Here is a 21,839-nt window from a genome sequence, read left to right on the forward strand (position 1 = left end):
CATTCTTACATGGTCGACCCTCATGAAAAATATTGGCGCAATTGCATCAAAAATCATGACTTGAGTTCGAACCTTATATACATCAGTGATTCGAATTTTTTCACATGCATGACTTTTACGCCATGAGAGCTATTCTCCAAAGTATTAGTTTCAGAACGAAAACATTTGGTGTGTGGATGCATTCTTACATGGTCCACCCTCATGTAAAATATTGGCGCAATTGCATCAAAAATCATGACTTGAGTTCGAACCTTATATACATCAGTGATTCGAATTTTTTCACATGCATGACTTTTACGCCATGAGAGCTATTCTCCAAAGTATTAGTTTCAGAACTAAAACATTTGGTGTGTGGATGCATTCTTACATGGTCGACCCTCATGAAAAATATTGGCGCAATTGCATCAAAAATCATGACTTGAGTTCGAACCTTATATACATCAGTGATTCGAATTTTTTCACATGCATGACTTTTACGCCATGATTGCTATTCTCCAAAGTATTAGTTTCAGAACGAAAACATTTGGTGTGTGGATGCATTCTTACATGGTCCACCCTCATGTAAAATATTGGCGCAATTGCATCAAAAATCATGACTTGAGTTCGAACCTTATATACATCAGTGATTCCTATTTTTTTTTACATGCATGACTTTTACGCCATGATTGCTATTCTCCAAAGTATTAGTTTCAGAACGAAAACATTTGGTGTGTGGATGCATTCTTACATGGTCCACCCTCATGTAAAATATTGGCGCAATTGCATCAAAAATCATGACTTGAGTTCGAACCTTATATACATCAGTGATTCGAATTTTTTCACATGCATGACTTTTACGCCATGAGAGCTATTCTCCAAAGTATTAGTTTCAGAACGAAAACATTTGGTGTGTGGATGCATTCTTACATGGTCGACCCTCATGAAAAATATTGGCGCAATTGCATCAAAAATCATAACTTGAGTTCGAACCTTATATACATCAGTGATTCGAATTTTTTCACATGCATGACTTTTACGCCATGAGAGCTATTCTCCAAAGTATTAGTTTCAGAACTAAAACATTTGGTGTGTGGATGCATTCTTACATGGTCGACCCTCATGTAAAATATTGGCGCAATTCCATAAAATTTCTTGACTAGAGTTCGAACTATCAATACATCAGCGTTTCGATTTTTTTTCACATGCATGACTTTTACGCCATGAGAGCTATTCTCCAAAGTATTAGTTTCAGAACTAAAACATTTGGTTTGTGGATGCATTCTTACATGGTCGACCCTCATGGAAAATATTGGCGCAATTGCATCAAATTTCTTTACTTGAGTTCGAACTATGATTACATCAGCGTTTCGAATTTTTTTCACATGCATGACTTTTACGCCATGATTGCTATTCTCCAAAGTATTAGTTTCAGAACGAAAACATTTGGTGTGTGGATGCATTCTTACATGGTCCACCCTCATGTAAAATATTGGCGCAATTGCATCAAAAATCATGACTTGAGTTCGAACCTTATATACATCAGTGATTCGAATTTTTTCACATGCATGACTTTTACGCCATGAGAGCTATTCTCCAAAGTATTAGTTTCAGAACGAAAACATTTGGTGTGTGGATGCATTCTTACATGGTCGACCCTCATGAAAAATATTGGCGCAATTGCATCAAAAATCATAACTTGAGTTCGAACCTTATATACATCAGTGATTCGAATTTTTTCACATGCATGACTTTTACGCCATGAGAGCTATTCTCCAAAGTATTAGTTTCAGAACTAAAACATTTGGTGTGTGGATGCATTCTTACATGGTCCACCCTCATGTAAAATATTGGCGCAATTCCATAAAATTTCTTGACTTGAGTTCGAACTATAAATACATCAGCGATTCGAATTTTTTTCACATGCATGACTTTTACGCCATGAGAGCTATTCTCCAAAGTATTAGTTTCAGAACGAAAACATTTGGTGTGTGGATGCATTCTTACATGGTCGACCCTCATGGAAAATATTGGCGCAATTGCATAAAAATTCTTGACTTGAGTTCGAACTATGATTACATCAGCGTTTCGAATTTTTTTCACATGCATGACTTTTACGCCATGATTGCTATTCTCCAAAGTATTAGTTTCAGAACGAAAACATTTGGTGTGTGGATGCATTCTTACATGGTCGACCCTCATGAAAAATATTGGCGCAATTGCATCAAAAATCATGACTTGAGTTCGAACCTTATATACATCAGTGATTCGAATTTTTTCACATGCATGACTTTTACGCCATGATTGCTATTCTCCAAAGTATTAGTTTCAGAATGAAAACATTTGGTGTGTGGATGCATTCTTACATGGTCGACCCTCATGAAAAATATTGGCGCAATTGCATCAAAAATCATGACTTGAGTTCGAACCTTATATACATCAGTGATTCGAATTTTTTCATATGCATGACTTTTACGCCATGAGAGCTATTCTCCAAAGTATTAGTTTCAGAACGAAAACATTTGGTGTGTGGATGCATTCTTACATGGTCCACCCTCATGTAAAATATTGGCGCAATTGCATCAAAAATCATGACTTGAGTTCGAACCTTATATACATCAGTGATTCCTATTTTTTTTTACATGCATGACTTTTACGCCATGAGAGCTATTCTCCAAAGTATTAGTTTCAGAACTAAAACATTTAGTGTGTGGATGCATTCTTACATGGTCGACCCTCATGAAAAATATTGGCGCAATTGCATCAAAAATCATGACTTGAGTTCGAACCTTATATACATCAGTGATTCGAATTTTTTCACATGCATGACTTTTACGCCATGAGAGCTATTCTCCAAAGTATTAGTTTCAGAACTAAAACATTTAGTGTGTGGATGCATTCTTACATGGTCCACCCTCATGTAAAATATTGGCGCAATTCCATAAAATTTCTTGACTTGAGTTCGAACTATAAATACATCAGCGATTCGAATTTTTTTCACATGCATGACTTTTACGCCATGAGAGCTATTCTCCAAAGTATTAGTTTCAGAACGAAAACATTTGGTTTGTGGATGCATTCTTACATGGTCGACCCTCATGGAAAATATTGGCGCAATTGCATAAAAATTCTTGACTTGAGTTCGAACTATGATTACATCAGCGTTTCGAATTTTTTTCACATGCATGACTTTTACGCCATGATTGCTATTCTCCAAAGTATTAGTTTCAGAACGAAAACATTTGGTGTGTGGATGCATTCTTACATGGTCGACCCTCATGTAAAATATTGGCGCAATTGCATCAAAAATCATGACTTGAGTTCGAACCTTATATACATCAGTGATTCGAATTTTTTCACATGCATGACTTTTACGCCATGAGAGCTATTCTCCAAAGTATTAGTTTCAGAACGAAAACATTTGGTGTGTGGATGCATTCTTACATGGTCGACCCTCATGAAAAATATTGGCGCAATTGCATCAGAAATCATGACTTGAGTTCGAACCTTATATACATCAGTGATTCGAATTTTTTCACATGCATGACTTTTACGCCATGATTGCTATTCTCCAAAGTATTAGTTTCAGAATGAAAACATTTGGTGTGTGGATGCATTCTTACATGGTCGACCCTCATGAAAAATATTGGCGCAATTGCATCAAAAATCATGACTTGAGTTCGAACCTTATATACATCAGTGATTCGAATTTTTTCACATGCATGACTTTTACGCCATGAGAGCTATTCTCCAAAGTATTAGTTTCAGAACGAAAACATTTGGTGTGTGGATGCATTCTTACATGGTCCACCCTCATGTAAAATATTGGCGCAATTGCATCAAAAATCATGACTTGAGTTCGAACCTTATATACATCAGTGATTCCTATTTTTTTTTACATGCATGACTTTTACGCCATGAGAGCTATTCTCCAAAGTATTAGTTTCAGAACGAAAACATTTGGTGTGTGGATGCATTCTTACATGGTCCACCCTCATGTAAAATATTGGCGCAATTGCATCAAAAATCATGACTTGAGTTCGAACCTTATATACATCAGTGATTCCTATTTTTTTTTACATGCATGACTTTTACGCCATGAGAGCTATTCTCCAAAGTATTAGTTTCAGAACTAAAACATTTGGTGTGTGGATGCATTCTTACATGGTCGACCCTCATGTAAAATATTGGCGCAATTGCATCAAAAATCATGACTTGAGTTCGAACCTTATATACATCAGTGATTCGAATTTTTTCACATGCATGACTTTTACGCCATGATTGCTATTCTCCAAAGTATTAGTTTCAGAACTAAAACATTTGGTGTGTGGATGCATTCTTACATGGTCGACCCTCATGTAAAATATTGGCGCAATTGCATCAAAAATCATGACTTGAGTTCGAACCTTATATACATCAGTGATTCGAATTTTTTCACATGCATGACTTTTACGCCATGATTGCTATTCTCCAAAGTATTAGTTTCAGAACTAAAACATTTGGTGTGTGGATGTATTCTTACATGGTCGACCCTCATGTAAAATATTGGCGCAATTGCATCAAAAATCATGACTTGAGTTCGAACCTTATATACATCAGTGATTCGAATTTTTTCACATGCATGACTTTTACGCGATGAGAGCTATTCTCCAAAGTATTAGTTTCAGAACGAAAACATTTGGTGTGTGGATGCATTCTTACATGGTCCACCCTCATGTAAAATATTGGCGCAATTGCATCAAAAATCATGACTTGAGTTCGAACCTTATATACATCAGTGATTCGAATTTTTTCACATGCATGACTTTTACGCCATGAGAGCTATTCTCCAAAGTATTAGTTTCAGAACTAAAACATTTGGTGTGTGGATGCATTCTTACATGGTCGACCCTCATGAAAAATATTGGCGCAATTGCATCAAAAATCATGACTTGAGTTCGAACCTTATATACATCAGTGATTCGAATTTTTTCACATGCATGACTTTTACGCCATGATTGCTATTCTCCAAAGTATTAGTTTCAGAACGAAAACATTTGGTGTGTGGATGCATTCTTACATGGTCCACCCTCATGTAAAATATTGGCGCAATTGCATCAAAAATCATGACTTGAGTTCGAACCTTATATACATCAGTGATTCCTATTTTTTTTTACATGCATGACTTTTACGCCATGAGAGCTATTCTCCAAAGTATTAGTTTCAGAACTAAAACATTTGGTGTGTGGATGCATTCTTACATGGTCGACCCTCATGTAAAATATTGGCGCAATTCCATAAAATTTCTTGACTAGAGTTCGAACTATCAATACATCAGCGTTTCGATTTTTTTTCACATGCATGACTTTTACGCCATGAGAGCTATTCTCCAAAGTATTAGTTTCAGAACTAAAACATTTGGTTTGTGGATGCATTCTTACATGGTCGACCCTCATGGAAAATATTGGCGCAATTGCATCAAATTTCTTTACTTGAGTTCGAACTATGATTACATCAGCGTTTCGAATTTTTTTCACATGCATGACTTTTACGCCATGATTGCTATTCTCCAAAGTATTAGTTTCAGAACGAAAACATTTGGTGTGTGGATGCATTCTTACATGGTCCACCCTCATGTAAAATATTGGCGCAATTGCATCAAAAATCATGACTTGAGTTCGAACCTTATATACATCAGTGATTCGAATTTTTTCACATGCATGACTTTTACGCCATGAGAGCTATTCTCCAAAGTATTAGTTTCAGAACGAAAACATTTGGTGTGTGGATGCATTCTTACATGGTCGACCCTCATGAAAAATATTGGCGCAATTGCATCAAAAATCATAACTTGAGTTCGAACCTTATATACATCAGTGATTCGAATTTTTTCACATGCATGACTTTTACGCCATGAGAGCTATTCTCCAAAGTATTAGTTTCAGAACTAAAACATTTGGTGTGTGGATGCATTCTTACATGGTCGACCCTCATGTAAAATATTGGCGCAATTCCATAAAATTTCTTGACTAGAGTTCGAACTATCAATACATCAGCGTTTCGATTTTTTTTCACATGCATGACTTTTACGCCATGAGAGCTATTCTCCAAAGTATTAGTTTCAGAACTAAAACATTTGGTTTGTGGATGCATTCTTACATGGTCGACCCTCATGGAAAATATTGGCGCAATTGCATCAAATTTCTTTACTTGAGTTCGAACTATGATTACATCAGCGTTTCGAATTTTTTTCACATGCATGACTTTTACGCCATGATTGCTATTCTCCAAAGTATTAGTTTCAGAACGAAAACATTTGGTGTGTGGATGCATTCTTACATGGTCCACCCTCATGTAAAATATTGGCGCAATTGCATCAAAAATCATGACTTGAGTTCGAACCTTATATACATCAGTGATTCGAATTTTTTCACATGCATGACTTTTACGCCATGAGAGCTATTCTCCAAAGTATTAGTTTCAGAACGAAAACATTTGGTGTGTGGATGCATTCTTACATGGTCGACCCTCATGAAAAATATTGGCGCAATTGCATCAAAAATCATAACTTGAGTTCGAACCTTATATACATCAGTGATTCGAATTTTTTCACATGCATGACTTTTACGCCATGAGAGCTATTCTCCAAAGTATTAGTTTCAGAACTAAAACATTTGGTGTGTGGATGCATTCTTACATGGTCCACCCTCATGTAAAATATTGGCGCAATTCCATAAAATTTCTTGACTTGAGTTCGAACTATAAATACATCAGCGATTCGAATTTTTTTCACATGCATGACTTTTACGCCATGAGAGCTATTCTCCAAAGTATTAGTTTCAGAACGAAAACATTTGGTGTGTGGATGCATTCTTACATGGTCGACCCTCATGGAAAATATTGGCGCAATTGCATAAAAATTCTTGACTTGAGTTCGAACTATGATTACATCAGCGTTTCGAATTTTTTTCACATGCATGACTTTTACGCCATGATTGCTATTCTCCAAAGTATTAGTTTCAGAACGAAAACATTTGGTGTGTGGATGCATTCTTACATGGTCGACCCTCATGAAAAATATTGGCGCAATTGCATCAAAAATCATGACTTGAGTTCGAACCTTATATACATCAGTGATTCGAATTTTTTCACATGCATGACTTTTACGCCATGATTGCTATTCTCCAAAGTATTAGTTTCAGAATGAAAACATTTGGTGTGTGGATGCATTCTTACATGGTCGACCCTCATGAAAAATATTGGCGCAATTGCATCAAAAATCATGACTTGAGTTCGAACCTTATATACATCAGTGATTCGAATTTTTTCATATGCATGACTTTTACGCCATGAGAGCTATTCTCCAAAGTATTAGTTTCAGAACGAAAACATTTGGTGTGTGGATGCATTCTTACATGGTCCACCCTCATGTAAAATATTGGCGCAATTGCATCAAAAATCATGACTTGAGTTCGAACCTTATATACATCAGTGATTCCTATTTTTTTTTACATGCATGACTTTTACGCCATGAGAGCTATTCTCCAAAGTATTAGTTTCAGAACTAAAACATTTAGTGTGTGGATGCATTCTTACATGGTCGACCCTCATGAAAAATATTGGCGCAATTGCATCAAAAATCATGACTTGAGTTCGAACCTTATATACATCAGTGATTCGAATTTTTTCACATGCATGACTTTTACGCCATGAGAGCTATTCTCCAAAGTATTAGTTTCAGAACTAAAACATTTAGTGTGTGGATGCATTCTTACATGGTCCACCCTCATGTAAAATATTGGCGCAATTCCATAAAATTTCTTGACTTGAGTTCGAACTATAAATACATCAGCGATTCGAATTTTTTTCACATGCATGACTTTTACGCCATGAGAGCTATTCTCCAAAGTATTAGTTTCAGAACGAAAACATTTGGTGTGTGGATGCATTCTTACATGGTCGACCCTCATGGAAAATATTGGCGCAATTGCATAAAAATTCTTGACTTGAGTTCGAACTATGATTACATCAGCGTTTCGAATTTTTTTCACATGCATGACTTTTACGCCATGATTGCTATTCTCCAAAGTATTAGTTTCAGAACGAAAACATTTGGTGTGTGGATGCATTCTTACATGGTCGACCCTCATGAAAAATATTGGCGCAATTGCATCAGAAATCATGACTTGAGTTCGAACCTTATATACATCAGTGATTCGAATTTTTTCACATGCATGACTTTTACGCCATGATTGCTATTCTCCAAAGTATTAGTTTCAGAATGAAAACATTTGGTGTGTGGATGCATTCTTACATGGTCGACCCTCATGAAAAATATTGGCGCAATTGCATCAAAAATCATGACTTGAGTTCGAACCTTATATACATCAGTGATTCGAATTTTTTCACATGCATGACTTTTACGCCATGAGAGCTATTCTCCAAAGTATTAGTTTCAGAACGAAAACATTTGGTGTGTGGATGCATTCTTACATGGTCCACCCTCATGTAAAATATTGGCGCAATTGCATCAAAAATCATGACTTGAGTTCGAACCTTATATACATCAGTGATTCCTATTTTTTTTTACATGCATGACTTTTACGCCATGAGAGCTATTCTCCAAAGTATTAGTTTCAGAACGAAAACATTTGGTGTGTGGATGCATTCTTACATGGTCCACCCTCATGTAAAATATTGGCGCAATTGCATCAAAAATCATGACTTGAGTTCGAACCTTATATACATCAGTGATTCCTATTTTTTTTTACATGCATGACTTTTACGCCATGAGAGCTATTCTCCAAAGTATTAGTTTCAGAACTAAAACATTTGGTGTGTGGATGCATTCTTACATGGTCGACCCTCATGTAAAATATTGGCGCAATTGCATCAAAAATCATGACTTGAGTTCGAACCTTATATACATCAGTGATTCGAATTTTTTCACATGCATGACTTTTACGCCATGATTGCTATTCTCCAAAGTATTAGTTTCAGAACTAAAACATTTGGTGTGTGGATGCATTCTTACATGGTCGACCCTCATGTAAAATATTGGCGCAATTGCATCAAAAATCATGACTTGAGTTCGAACCTTATATACATCAGTGATTCGAATTTTTTCACATGCATGACTTTTACGCCATGATTGCTATTCTCCAAAGTATTAGTTTCAGAACTAAAACATTTGGTGTGTGGATGCATTCTTACATGGTCGACCCTCATGTAAAATATTGGCGCAATTGCATCAAAAATCATGACTTGAGTTCGAACCTTATATACATCAGTGATTCGAATTTTTTCACATGCATGACTTTTACGCCATGAGAGCTATTCTCCAAAGTATTAGTTTCAGAACGAAAACATTTGGTGTGTGGATGCATTCTTACATGGTCCACCCTCATGTAAAATATTGGCGCAATTGCTCAAAAATCATGACTTGAGTTCGAACCTTATATACATCAGTGATTCGAATTTTTTCACATGCATGACTTTTACGCCATGAGAGCTATTCTCCAAAGTATTAGTTTCAGAACGAAAACATTTGGTGTGTGGATGCATTCTTACATGGTCGACCCTCATGAAAAATATTGGCGCAATTGCATCAAAAATCATGACTTGAGTTCGAACCTTATATACATCAGTGATTCGAATTTTTTCACATGCATGACTTTTACGCCATGATTGCTATTCTCCAAAGTATTAGTTTCAGAACGAAAACATTTGGTGTGTGGATGCATTCTTACATGGTCCACCCTCATGTAAAATATTGGCGCAATTGCATCAAAAATCATGACTTGAGTTCGAACCTTATATACATCAGTGATTCGAATTTTTTCACATGCATGACTTTTACGCCATGAGAGCTATTCTCCAAAGTATTAGTTTCAGAACTAAAACATTTAGTGTGTGGATGCATTCTTACATGGTCCACCCTCATGTAAAATATTGGCGCAATTCCATAAAATTTCTTGACTTGAGTTCGAACTATAAATACATCAGCGATTCGAATTTTTTTCACATGCATGACTTTTACGCCATGAGAGCTATTCTCCAAAGTATTAGTTTCAGAACGAAAACATTTAGTGTGTGGATGCATTCTTACATGGTCCACCCTCATGTAAAATATTGGCGCAATTCCATAAAATTTCTTGACTTGAGTTCGAACTATAAATACATCAGCGATTCGAATTTTTTTCACATGCATGACTTTTACGCCATGAGAGCTATTCTCCAAAGTATTAGTTTCAGAACGAAAACATTTGGTGTGTGGATGCATTCTTACATGGTCGACCCTCATGGAAAATATTGGCGCAATTGCATAAAAATTCTTGACTTGAGTTCGAACTATGATTACATCAGCGTTTCGAATTTTTTTCACATGCATGACTTTTACGCCATGATTGCTATTCTCCAAAGTATTAGTTTCAGAACGAAAACATTTGGTGTGTGGATGCATTCTTACATGGTCGACCCTCATGAAAAATATTGGCGCAATTGCATCAGAAATCATGACTTGAGTTCGAACCTTATATACATCAGTGATTCGAATTTTTTCACATGCATGACTTTTACGCCATGATTGCTATTCTCCAAAGTATTAGTTTCAGAATGAAAACATTTGGTGTGTGGATGCATTCTTACATGGTCGACCCTCATGAAAAATATTGGCGCAATTGCATCAAAAATCATGACTTGAGTTCGAACCTTATATACATCAGTGATTCGAATTTTTTCACATGCATGACTTTTACGCCATGAGAGCTATTCTCCAAAGTATTAGTTTCAGAACGAAAACATTTGGTGTGTGGATGCATTCTTACATGGTCCACCCTCATGTAAAATATTGGCGCAATTGCATCAAAAATCATGACTTGAGTTCGAACCTTATATACATCAGTGATTCCTATTTTTTTTTACATGCATGACTTTTACGCCATGAGAGCTATTCTCCAAAGTATTAGTTTCAGAACTAAAACATTTGGTGTGTGGATGCATTCTTACATGGTCGACCCTCATGTAAAATATTGGCGCAATTGCATCAAAAATCATGACTTGAGTTCGAACCTTATATACATCAGTGATTCGAATTTTTTCACATGCATGACTTTTACGCCATGATTGCTATTCTCCAAAGTATTAGTTTCAGAACGAAAACATTTGGTGTGTGGATGCATTCTTACATGGTCGACCCTCATGTAAAATATTGGCGCAATTGCATCAAAAATCATGACTTGAGTTCGAACCTTATATACATCAGTGATTCGAATTTTTTCACATGCATGACTTTTACGCCATGAGAGCTATTCTCCAAAGTATTAGTTTCAGAACGAAAACATTTGGTGTGTGGATGCATTCTTACATGGTCCACCCTCATGTAAAATATTGGCGCAATTGCTCAAAAATCATGACTTGAGTTCGAACCTTATATACATCAGTGATTCGAATTTTTTCACATGCATGACTTTTACGCCATGAGAGCTATTCTCCAAAGTATTAGTTTCAGAACGAAAACATTTGGTGTGTGGATGCATTCTTACATGGTCGACCCTCATGAAAAATATTGGCGCAATTGCATCAAAAATCATGACTTGAGTTCGAACCTTATATACATCAGTGATTCGAATTTTTTCACATGCATGACTTTTACGCCATGATTGCTATTCTCCAAAGTATTAGTTTCAGAACGAAAACATTTGGTGTGTGGATGCATTCTTACATGGTCCACCCTCATGTAAAATATTGGCGCAATTGCATCAAAAATCATGACTTGAGTTCGAACCTTATATACATCAGTGATTCGAATTTTTTCACATGCATGACTTTTACGCCATGAGAGCTATTCTCCAAAGTATTAGTTTCAGAACTAAAACATTTAGTGTGTGGATGCATTCTTACATGGTCCACCCTCATGTAAAATATTGGCGCAATTCCATAAAATTTCTTGACTTGAGTTCGAACTATAAATACATCAGCGATTCGAATTTTTTTCACATGCATGACTTTTACGCCATGAGAGCTATTCTCCAAAGTATTAGTTTCAGAACGAAAACATTTAGTGTGTGGATGCATTCTTACATGGTCCACCCTCATGTAAAATATTGGCGCAATTCCATAAAATTTCTTGACTTGAGTTCGAACTATAAATACATCAGCGATTCGAATTTTTTTCACATGCATGACTTTTACGCCATGAGAGCTATTCTCCAAAGTATTAGTTTCAGAACGAAAACATTTGGTGTGTGGATGCATTCTTACATGGTCGACCCTCATGTAAAATATTGGCGCAATTGCATAAAAATTCTTGACTTGAGTTCGAACTATGATTACATCAGCGTTTCGAATTTTTTTCACATGCATGACTTTTACGCCATGATTGCTATTCTCCAAAGTATTAGTTTCAGAACGAAAACATTTGGTGTGTGGATGCATTCTTACATGGTCGACCCTCATGAAAAATATTGGCGCAATTGCATCAGAAATCATGACTTGAGTTCGAACCTTATATACATCAGTGATTCGAATTTTTTCACATGCATGACTTTTACGCCATGATTGCTATTCTCCAAAGTATTAGTTTCAGAATGAAAACATTTGGTGTGTGGATGCATTCTTACATGGTCGACCCTCATGAAAAATATTGGCGCAATTGCATCAAAAATCATGACTTGAGTTCGAACCTTATATACATCAGTGATTCGAATTTTTTCACATGCATGACTTTTACGCCATGAGAGCTATTCTCCAAAGTATTAGTTTCAGAACGAAAACATTTGGTGTGTGGATGCATTCTTACATGGTCCACCCTCATGTAAAATATTGGCGCAATTGCATCAAAAATCATGACTTGAGTTCGAACCTTATATACATCAGTGATTCCTATTTTTTTTTACATGCATGACTTTTACGCCATGAGAGCTATTCTCCAAAGTATTAGTTTCAGAACTAAAACATTTGGTGTGTGGATGCATTCTTACATGGTCGACCCTCATGTAAAATATTGGCGCAATTGCATCAAAAATCATGACTTGAGTTCGAACCTTATATACATCAGTGATTCGAATTTTTTCACATGCATGACTTTTACGCCATGATTGCTATTCTCCAAAGTATTAGTTTCAGAACGAAAACATTTGGTGTGTGGATGCATTCTTACATGGTCGACCCTCATGTAAAATATTGGCGCAATTGCATCAAAAATCATGACTTGAGTTCGAACCTTATATACATCAGTGATTCGAATTTTTTCACATGCATGACTTTTACGCCATGATTGCTATTCTCCAAAGTATTAGTTTCAGAACTAAAACATTTGGTGTGTGGATGCATTCTTACATGGTCGACCCTCATGTAAAATATTGGCGCAATTGCATCAAAAATCATGACTTGAGTTCGAACCTTATATACATCAGTGATTCGAATTTTTTCACATGCATGACTTTTACGCCATGAGAGCTATTCTCCAAAGTATTAGTTTCAGAACGAAAACATTTGGTGTGTGGATGCATTCTTACATGGTCCACCCTCATGTAAAATATTGGCGCAATTGCTCAAAAATCATGACTTGAGTTCGAACCTTATATACATCAGTGATTCGAATTTTTTCACATGCATGACTTTTACGCCATGAGAGCTATTCTCCAAAGTATTAGTTTCAGAACGAAAACATTTGGTGTGTGGATGCATTCTTACATGGTCGACCCTCATGAAAAATATTGGCGCAATTGCATCAAAAATCATGACTTGAGTTCGAACCTTATATACATCAGTGATTCGAATTTTTTCACATGCATGACTTTTACGCCATGATTGCTATTCTCCAAAGTATTAGTTTCAGAACGAAAACATTTGGTGTGTGGATGCATTCTTACATGGTCCACCCTCATGTAAAATATTGGCGCAATTGCATCAAAAATCATGACTTGAGTTCGAACCTTATATACATCAGTGATTCGAATTTTTTCACATGCATGACTTTTACGCCATGAGAGCTATTCTCCAAAGTATTAGTTTCAGAACTAAAACATTTGGTGTGTGGATGCATTCTTACATGGTCGACCCTCATGAAAAATATTGGCGCAATTGCATCAAAAATCATGACTTGAGTTCGAACCTTATATACATCAGTGATTCGAATTTTTTCACATGCATGACTTTTACGCCATGAGAGCTATTCTCCAAAGTATTAGTTTCAGAACTAAAACATTTAGTGTGTGGATGCATTCTTACATGGTCCACCCTCATGGAAAATATTGGCGCAATTCCATAAAATTTCTTGACTTGAGTTCGAACTATAAATACATCAGCGATTCGAATTTTTTTCACATGCATGACTTTTACGCCATGAGAGCTATTCTCCAAAGTATTAGTTTCAGAACGAAAACATTTGGTGTGTGGATGCATTCTTACATGGTCGACCCTCATGGAAAATATTGGCGCAATTGCATAAAAATTCTTGACTTGAGTTCGAACTATGATTACATCAGCGTTTCGAATTTTTTTCACATGCATGACTTTTACGCCATGATTGCTATTCTCCAAAGTATTAGTTTCAGAACGAAAACATTTGGTGTGTGGATGCATTCTTACATGGTCGACCCTCATGAAAAATATTGGCGCAATTGCATCAAAAATCATGACTTGAGTTCGAACCTTATATACATCAGTGATTCGAATTTTTTCACATGCATGACTTTTACGCCATGATTGCTATTCTCCAAAGTATTAGTTTCAGAATGAAAACATTTGGTGTGTGGATGCATTCTTACATGGTCGACCCTCATGAAAAATATTGGCGCAATTGCATCAAAAATCATGACTTGAGTTCGAACCTTATATACATCAGTGATTCGAATTTTTTCACATGCATGACTTTTACGCCATGAGAGCTATTCTCCAAAGTATTAGTTTCAGAACGAAAACATTTGGTGTGTGGATGCATTCTTACATGGTCCACCCTCATGTAAAATATTGGCGCAATTGCATCAAAAATCATGACTTGAGTTCGAACCTTATATACATCAGTGATTCCTATTTTTTTTTACATGCATGACTTTTACGCCATGAGAGCTATTCTCCAAAGTATTAGTTTCAGAACTAAAACATTTGGTGTGTGGATGCATTCTTACATGGTCGACCCTCATGTAAAATATTGGCGCAATTGCATCAAAAATCATGACTTGAGTTCGAACCTTATATACATCAGTGATTCGAATTTTTTCACATGCATGACTTTTACGCCATGATTGCTATTCTCCAAAGTATTAGTTTCAGAACTAAAACATTTGGTGTGTGGATGCATTCTTACATGGTCGACCCTCATGTAAAATATTGGCGCAATTGCATCAAAAATCATGACTTGAGTTCGAACCTTATATACATCAGTGATTCGAATTTTTTCACATGCATGACTTTTACGCCATGATTGCTATTCTCCAAAGTATTAGTTTCAGAACTAAAACATTTGGTGTGTGGATGCATTCTTACATGGTCGACCCTCATGTAAAATATTGGCGCAATTGCATCAAAAATCATGACTTGAGTTCGAACCTTATATACATCAGTGATTCGAATTTTTTCACATGCATGACTTTTACGCCATGAGAGCTATTCTCCAAAGTATTAGTTTCAGAACGAAAACATTTGGTGTGTGGATGCATTCTTACATGGTCGACCCTCATGTAAAATATTGGCGCAATTGCATCAAAAATCATGACTTGAGTTCGAACCTTATATACATCAGTGATTCGAATTTTTTCACATGCATGACTTTTACGCCATGAGAGCTATTCTCCAAAGTATTAGTTTCAGAACGAAAACATTTGGTGTGTGGATGCATTCTTACATGGTCGACCCTCATGAAAAATATTGGCGCAATTGCATCAAAAATCATGACTTGAGTTCGAACCTTATATACATCAGTGATTCGAATTTTTTCACATGCATGACTTTTACGCCATGATTGCTATTCTCCAAAGTATTAGTTTCAGAACGAAAACATTTGGTGTGTGGATGCATTCTTACATGGTCCACCCTCATGTAAAATATTGGCGCAATTGCATCAAAAATCATGACTTGAGTTCGAACCTTATATACATCAGTGATTCCTATTTTTTTTTACATGCATGACTTTTACGCCATGAGAGCTATTCTCCAAAGTATTAGTTTCAGAACTAAAACATTTGGTGTGTGGATGCATTCTTACATGGTCGACCCTCATGTAAAATATTGGCGCAATTCCATAAAATTTCTTCACTAGAGTTCGAACTATCAATACATCAGCGTTTCGATTTTTTTTCACATGCATGACTTTTACGCCATGAGAGCTATTCTCCAAAGTATTAGTTTCAGAACGAAAACATTTGGTTTGTGGATGCATTCTTACATGGTCGACCCTCATGGAAAATATTGGCGCAATTGCATCAAATTTCTTTACTTGAGTTCGAACTATGATTACATCAGCGTTTCGAATTTTTTTCACATGCATGACTTTTACGCCATGATTGCTATTCTCCAAAGTATTAGTTTCAGAACGAAAACATTTGGTGTGTGGATGCATTCTTACATGGTCGACCCTCATGAAAAATATTGGCGCAATTGCATCAAAAATCATGACTTGAGTTCGAACCTTATATACATCAGTGATTCGAATTTTTTCACATGCATGACTTTTACGCCATGATTGCTATTCTCCAAAGTATTAGTTTCAGAACGAAAACATTTGGTGTGTGGATGCATTCTTACATGGTCCACCCTCATGTAAAATATTGGCGCAATTGCATCAAAAATCATGACTTGAGTTCGAACCTTATATACATCAGTGATTCGAATTTTTTCACATGCATGACTTTTACGCCATGAGAGCTATTCTCCAAAGTATTAGTTTCAGAACTAAAACATTTGGTGTGTGGATGCATTCTTACATGGTCGACCCTCATGAAAAATATTGGCGCAATTGCATCAAAAATCATGACTTGAGTTCGAACCTTATATACATCAGTGATTCGAATTTTTTCACATGCATGACTTTTACGCCATGAGAGCTATTCTCCAAAGTATTAGTTTCAGAACTAAAACATTTAGTGTGTGGATGCATTCTTACATGGTCCACCCTCATGTAAAATATTGGCGCAATTCCATAAAATTTCTTGACTTGAGTTCGAACTATAAATACATCAGCGATTCGAATTTTTTTCACATGCATGACTTTTACGCCATGAGAGCTATTCTCCAAAGTATTAGTTTCAGAACGAAAACATTTGGTGTGTGGATGCATTCTTACATGGTCGACCCTCATAGAAAATATTGGCGCAATTGCATAAAAATTCTTGACTTGAGTTCGAACTATGATTACATCAGCGTTTCGAAATTTTTTCACATGCATGACTTTTACGCCATGATTGCTATTCTCCAAAGTATTAGTTTCAGAACGAAAACATTTGGTGTGTGGATGCATTCTTACATGGTCGACCCTCATGAAAAATATTGGCGCAATTGCATCAAAAATCATGACTTGAGTTCGAACCTTATATACATCAGTGATTCGAATTTTTTCACATGCATGACTTTTACGCCATGAGAGCTATTCTCCAAAGTATTAGTTTCAGAACGAAAACATTTGGTGTGTGGATGCATTCTTACATGGTCCACCCTCATGTAAAATATTGGCGCAATTGCATCAAAAATCATGACTTGAGTTCGAACCTTATATACATCAGTGATTCCTATTTTTTTTTACATGCATGACTTTTACGCCATGAGAGCTATTCTCCAAAGTATTAGTTTCAGAACTAAAACATTTGGTGTGTGGATGCATTCTTACATGGTCGACCCTCATGTAAAATATTGGCGCAATTGCATCAAAAATCATGACTTGAGTTCGAACCTTATATACATCAGTGATTCGAATTTTTTCACATGCATGACTTTTACGCCATGATTGCTATTCTCCAAAGTATTAGTTTCAGAACGAAAACATTTGGTGTGTGGATGCATTCTTACATGGTCGACCCTCATGTAAAATATTGGCGCAATTGCATCAAAAATCATGACTTGAGTTCGAACCTTATATACATCAGTGATTCGAATTTTTTCACATGCATGACTTTTACGCCATGATTGCTATTCTCCAAAGTATTAGTTTCAGAACTAAAACATTTGGTGTGTGGATGCATTCTTACATGGTCGACCCTCATGTAAAATATTGGCGCAATTGCATCAAAAATCATGACTTGAGTTCGAACCTTATATACATCAGTGATTCGAATTTTTTCACATGCATGACTTTTACGCCATGAGAGCTATTCTCCAAAGTATTAGTTTCAGAACGAAAACATTTGGTGTGTGGATGCATTCTTACATGGTCCACCCTCATGTAAAATATTGGCGCAATTGCTCAAAAATCATGACTTGAGTTCGAACCTTATATACATCAGTGATTCGAATTTTTTCACATGCATGACTTTTACGCCATGAGAGCTATTCTCCAAAGTATTAGTTTCAGAACGAAAACATTTGGTGTGTGGATGCATTCTTACATGGTCGACCCTCATGAAAAATATTGGCGCAATTGCATCAAAAATCATGACTTGAGTTCGAACCTTATATACATCAGTGATTCGAATTTTTTCACATGCATGACTTTTACGCCATGATTGCTATTCTCCAAAGTATTAGTTTCAGAACGAAAACATTTGGTGTGTGGATGCATTCTTACATGGTCCACCCTCATGTAAAATATTGGCGCAATTGCATCAAAAATCATGACTTGAGTTCGAACCTTATATACATCAGTGATTCGAATTTTTTCACATGCATGACTTTTACGCCATGAGAGCTATTCTCCAAAGTATTAGTTTCAGAACTAAAACATTTGGTGTGTGGATGCATTCTTACATGGTCGACCCTCATGAAAAATATTGGCGCAATTGCATCAAAAATCATGACTTGAGTTCGAACCTTATATACATCAGTGATTCGAATTTTTTCACATGCATGACTTTTACGCCATGAGAGCTATTCTCCAAAGTATTAGTTTCAGAACTAAAACATTTAGTGTGTGGATGCATTCTTACATGGTCCACCCTCATGGAAAATATTGGCGCAATTCCATAAAATTTCTTGACTTGAGTTCGAACTATAAATACATCAGCGATTCGAATTTTTTTCACATGCATGACTTTTACGCCATGAGAGCTATTCTCCAAAGTATTAGTTTCAGAACGAAAACATTTGGTGTGTGGATGCATTCTTACATGGTCGACCCTCATGAAAAATATTGGCGCAATTGCATCAAAAATCATGACTTGAGTTCGAACCTTATATACATCAGTGATTCGAATTTTTTCACATGCATGACTTTTACGCCATGATTGCTATTCTCCAAAGTATTAGTTTCAGAATGAAAACATTTGGTGTGTGGATGCATTCTTACATGGTCGACCCTCATGAAAAATATTGGCGCAATTGCATCAAAAATCATGACTTGAGTTCGAACCTTATATACATCAGTGATTCGAATTTTTTCACATGCATGACTTTTACGCCATGAGAGCTATTCTCCAAAGTATTAGTTTCAGAACGAAAACATTTGGTGTGTGGATGCATTCTTACATGGTCCACCCTCATGTAAAATATTGGCGCAATTGCATCAAAAATCATGACTTGAGTTCGAACCTTATATACATCAGTGATTCCTATTTTTTTTTACATGCATGACTTTTACGCCATGAGAGCTATTCTCCAAAGTATTAGTTTCAGAACTAAAACATTTGGTGTGTGGATGCATTCTTACATGGTCGACCCTCATGTAAAATATTGGCGCAATTGCATCAAAAATCATGACTTGAGTTCGAACCTTATATACATCAGTGATTCGAATTTTTTCACATGCATGACTTTTACGCCATGATTGCTATTCTCCAAAGTATTAGTTTCAGAACGAAAACATTTGGTGTGTGGATGCATTCTTACATGGTCGACCCTCATGTAAAATATTGGCGCAATTGCATCAAAAATCATGACTTGAGTTCGAACCTTATATACATCAGTGATTCGAATTTTTTCACATGCATGACTTTTACGCCATGATTGCTATTCTCCAAAGTATTAGTTTCAGAACTAAAACATTTGGTGTGTGGATGCATTCTTACATGGTCGACCCTCATGTAAAATATTGGCGCAATTGCATCAAAAATCATGACTTGAGTTCGAACCTTATATACATCAGTGATTCGAATTTTTTCACATGCATGACTTTTACGCCATGAGAGCTATTCTCCAAAGTATTAGTTTCAGAACGAAAACATTTGGTGTGTGGATGCATTCTTACATGGTCCACCCTCATGTAAAATATTGGCGCAATTGCTCAAAAATCATGACTTGAGTTCGAACCTTATATACATCAGTGATTCGAATTTTTTCACATGCATGACTTTTACGCCATGAGAGCTATTCTCCAAAGTATTAGTTTCAGAACGAAAACATTTGGTGTGTGGATGCATTCTTACATGGTCGACCCTCATGAAAAATATTGGCGCAATTGCATCAAAAATCATGACTTGAGTTCGAACCTTATATACATCAGTGATTCGAATTTTTTCACATGCATGACTTTTACGCCATGATTGCTATTCTCCAAAGTATTAGTTTCAGAACGAAAACATTTGGTGTGTGGATGCATTCTTACATGGTCCACCCTCATGTAAAATATTGGCGCAATTGCATCAAAAATCATGACTTGAGTTCGAACCTTATATACATCAGTGATTCGAATTTTTTCACATGCATGACTTTTACGCCATGAGAGCTATTCTCCAAAGTATTAGTTTCAGAACTAAAACATTTGGTGTGTGGATGCATTCTTACATGGTCGACCCTCATGAAAAATATTGGCGCAATTGCATCAAAAATCATGACTTGAGTTCGAACCTTATATACATCAGTGATTCGAATTTTTTCACATGCATGACTTTTACGCCATGAGAGCTATTCTCCAAAGTATTAGTTTCAGAACTAAAACATTTAGTGTGTGGATGCATTCTTACATGGTCCACCCTCATGGAAAATATTGGCGCAATTCCATAAAATTTCTTGACTTGAGTTCGAACTATAAATACATCAGCGATTCGAATTTTTTTCACATGCATGACTTTTACGCCATGATTGCTATTCTCCAAAGTATTAGTTTCAGAACGAAAACATTTGGTGTGTGGATGCATTCTTACATGGTCGACCCTCATGGAAAATATTGGCGCAATTGCATAAAAATTCTTGACTTGAGTTCGAACTATGATTACATCAGCGTTTCGAATTTTTTTCACATGCATGACTTTTACGCCATGATTGCTATTCTCCAAAGTATTAGTTTCAGAACGAAACCATTTGGTGTGTGGATGCATTCTTACATGGTCGACCCTCATGAAAAATATTGGCGCAATTGCATCAAAAATCATGACTTGAGTTCGAACCTTATATACATCAGTGATTCGAATTTTTTCACATGCATGACTTTTACGCCATGATTGCTATTCTCCAAAGTATTAGTTTCAGAATGAAAACATTTGGTGTGTGGATGCATTCTTACATGGTCGACCCTCATGAAAAATATTGGCGCAATTGCATCAAAAATCATGACTTGAGTTCGAACCTTATATACATCAGTGATTCGAATTTTTTCACATGCATGACTTTTACGCCATGAGAGCTATTCTCCAAAGTATTAGTTTCAGAACGAAAACATTTGGTGTGTGGATGCATTCTTACATGGTCCACCCTCATGTAAAATATTGGCGCAATTGCATCAAAAATCATGACTTGAGTTCGAACCTTATATACATCAGTGATTCCTATTTTTTTTTACATGCATGACTTTTACGCCATGA

This window comes from Haliotis cracherodii, unplaced genomic scaffold (assembly GCF_022045235.1).
Source record: "Haliotis cracherodii isolate W230 unplaced genomic scaffold, xgHalCrac1.p SCAF_11, whole genome shotgun sequence".
Classification (NCBI taxonomy): Eukaryota; Metazoa; Mollusca; class Gastropoda; order Lepetellida; family Haliotidae; genus Haliotis; species Haliotis cracherodii.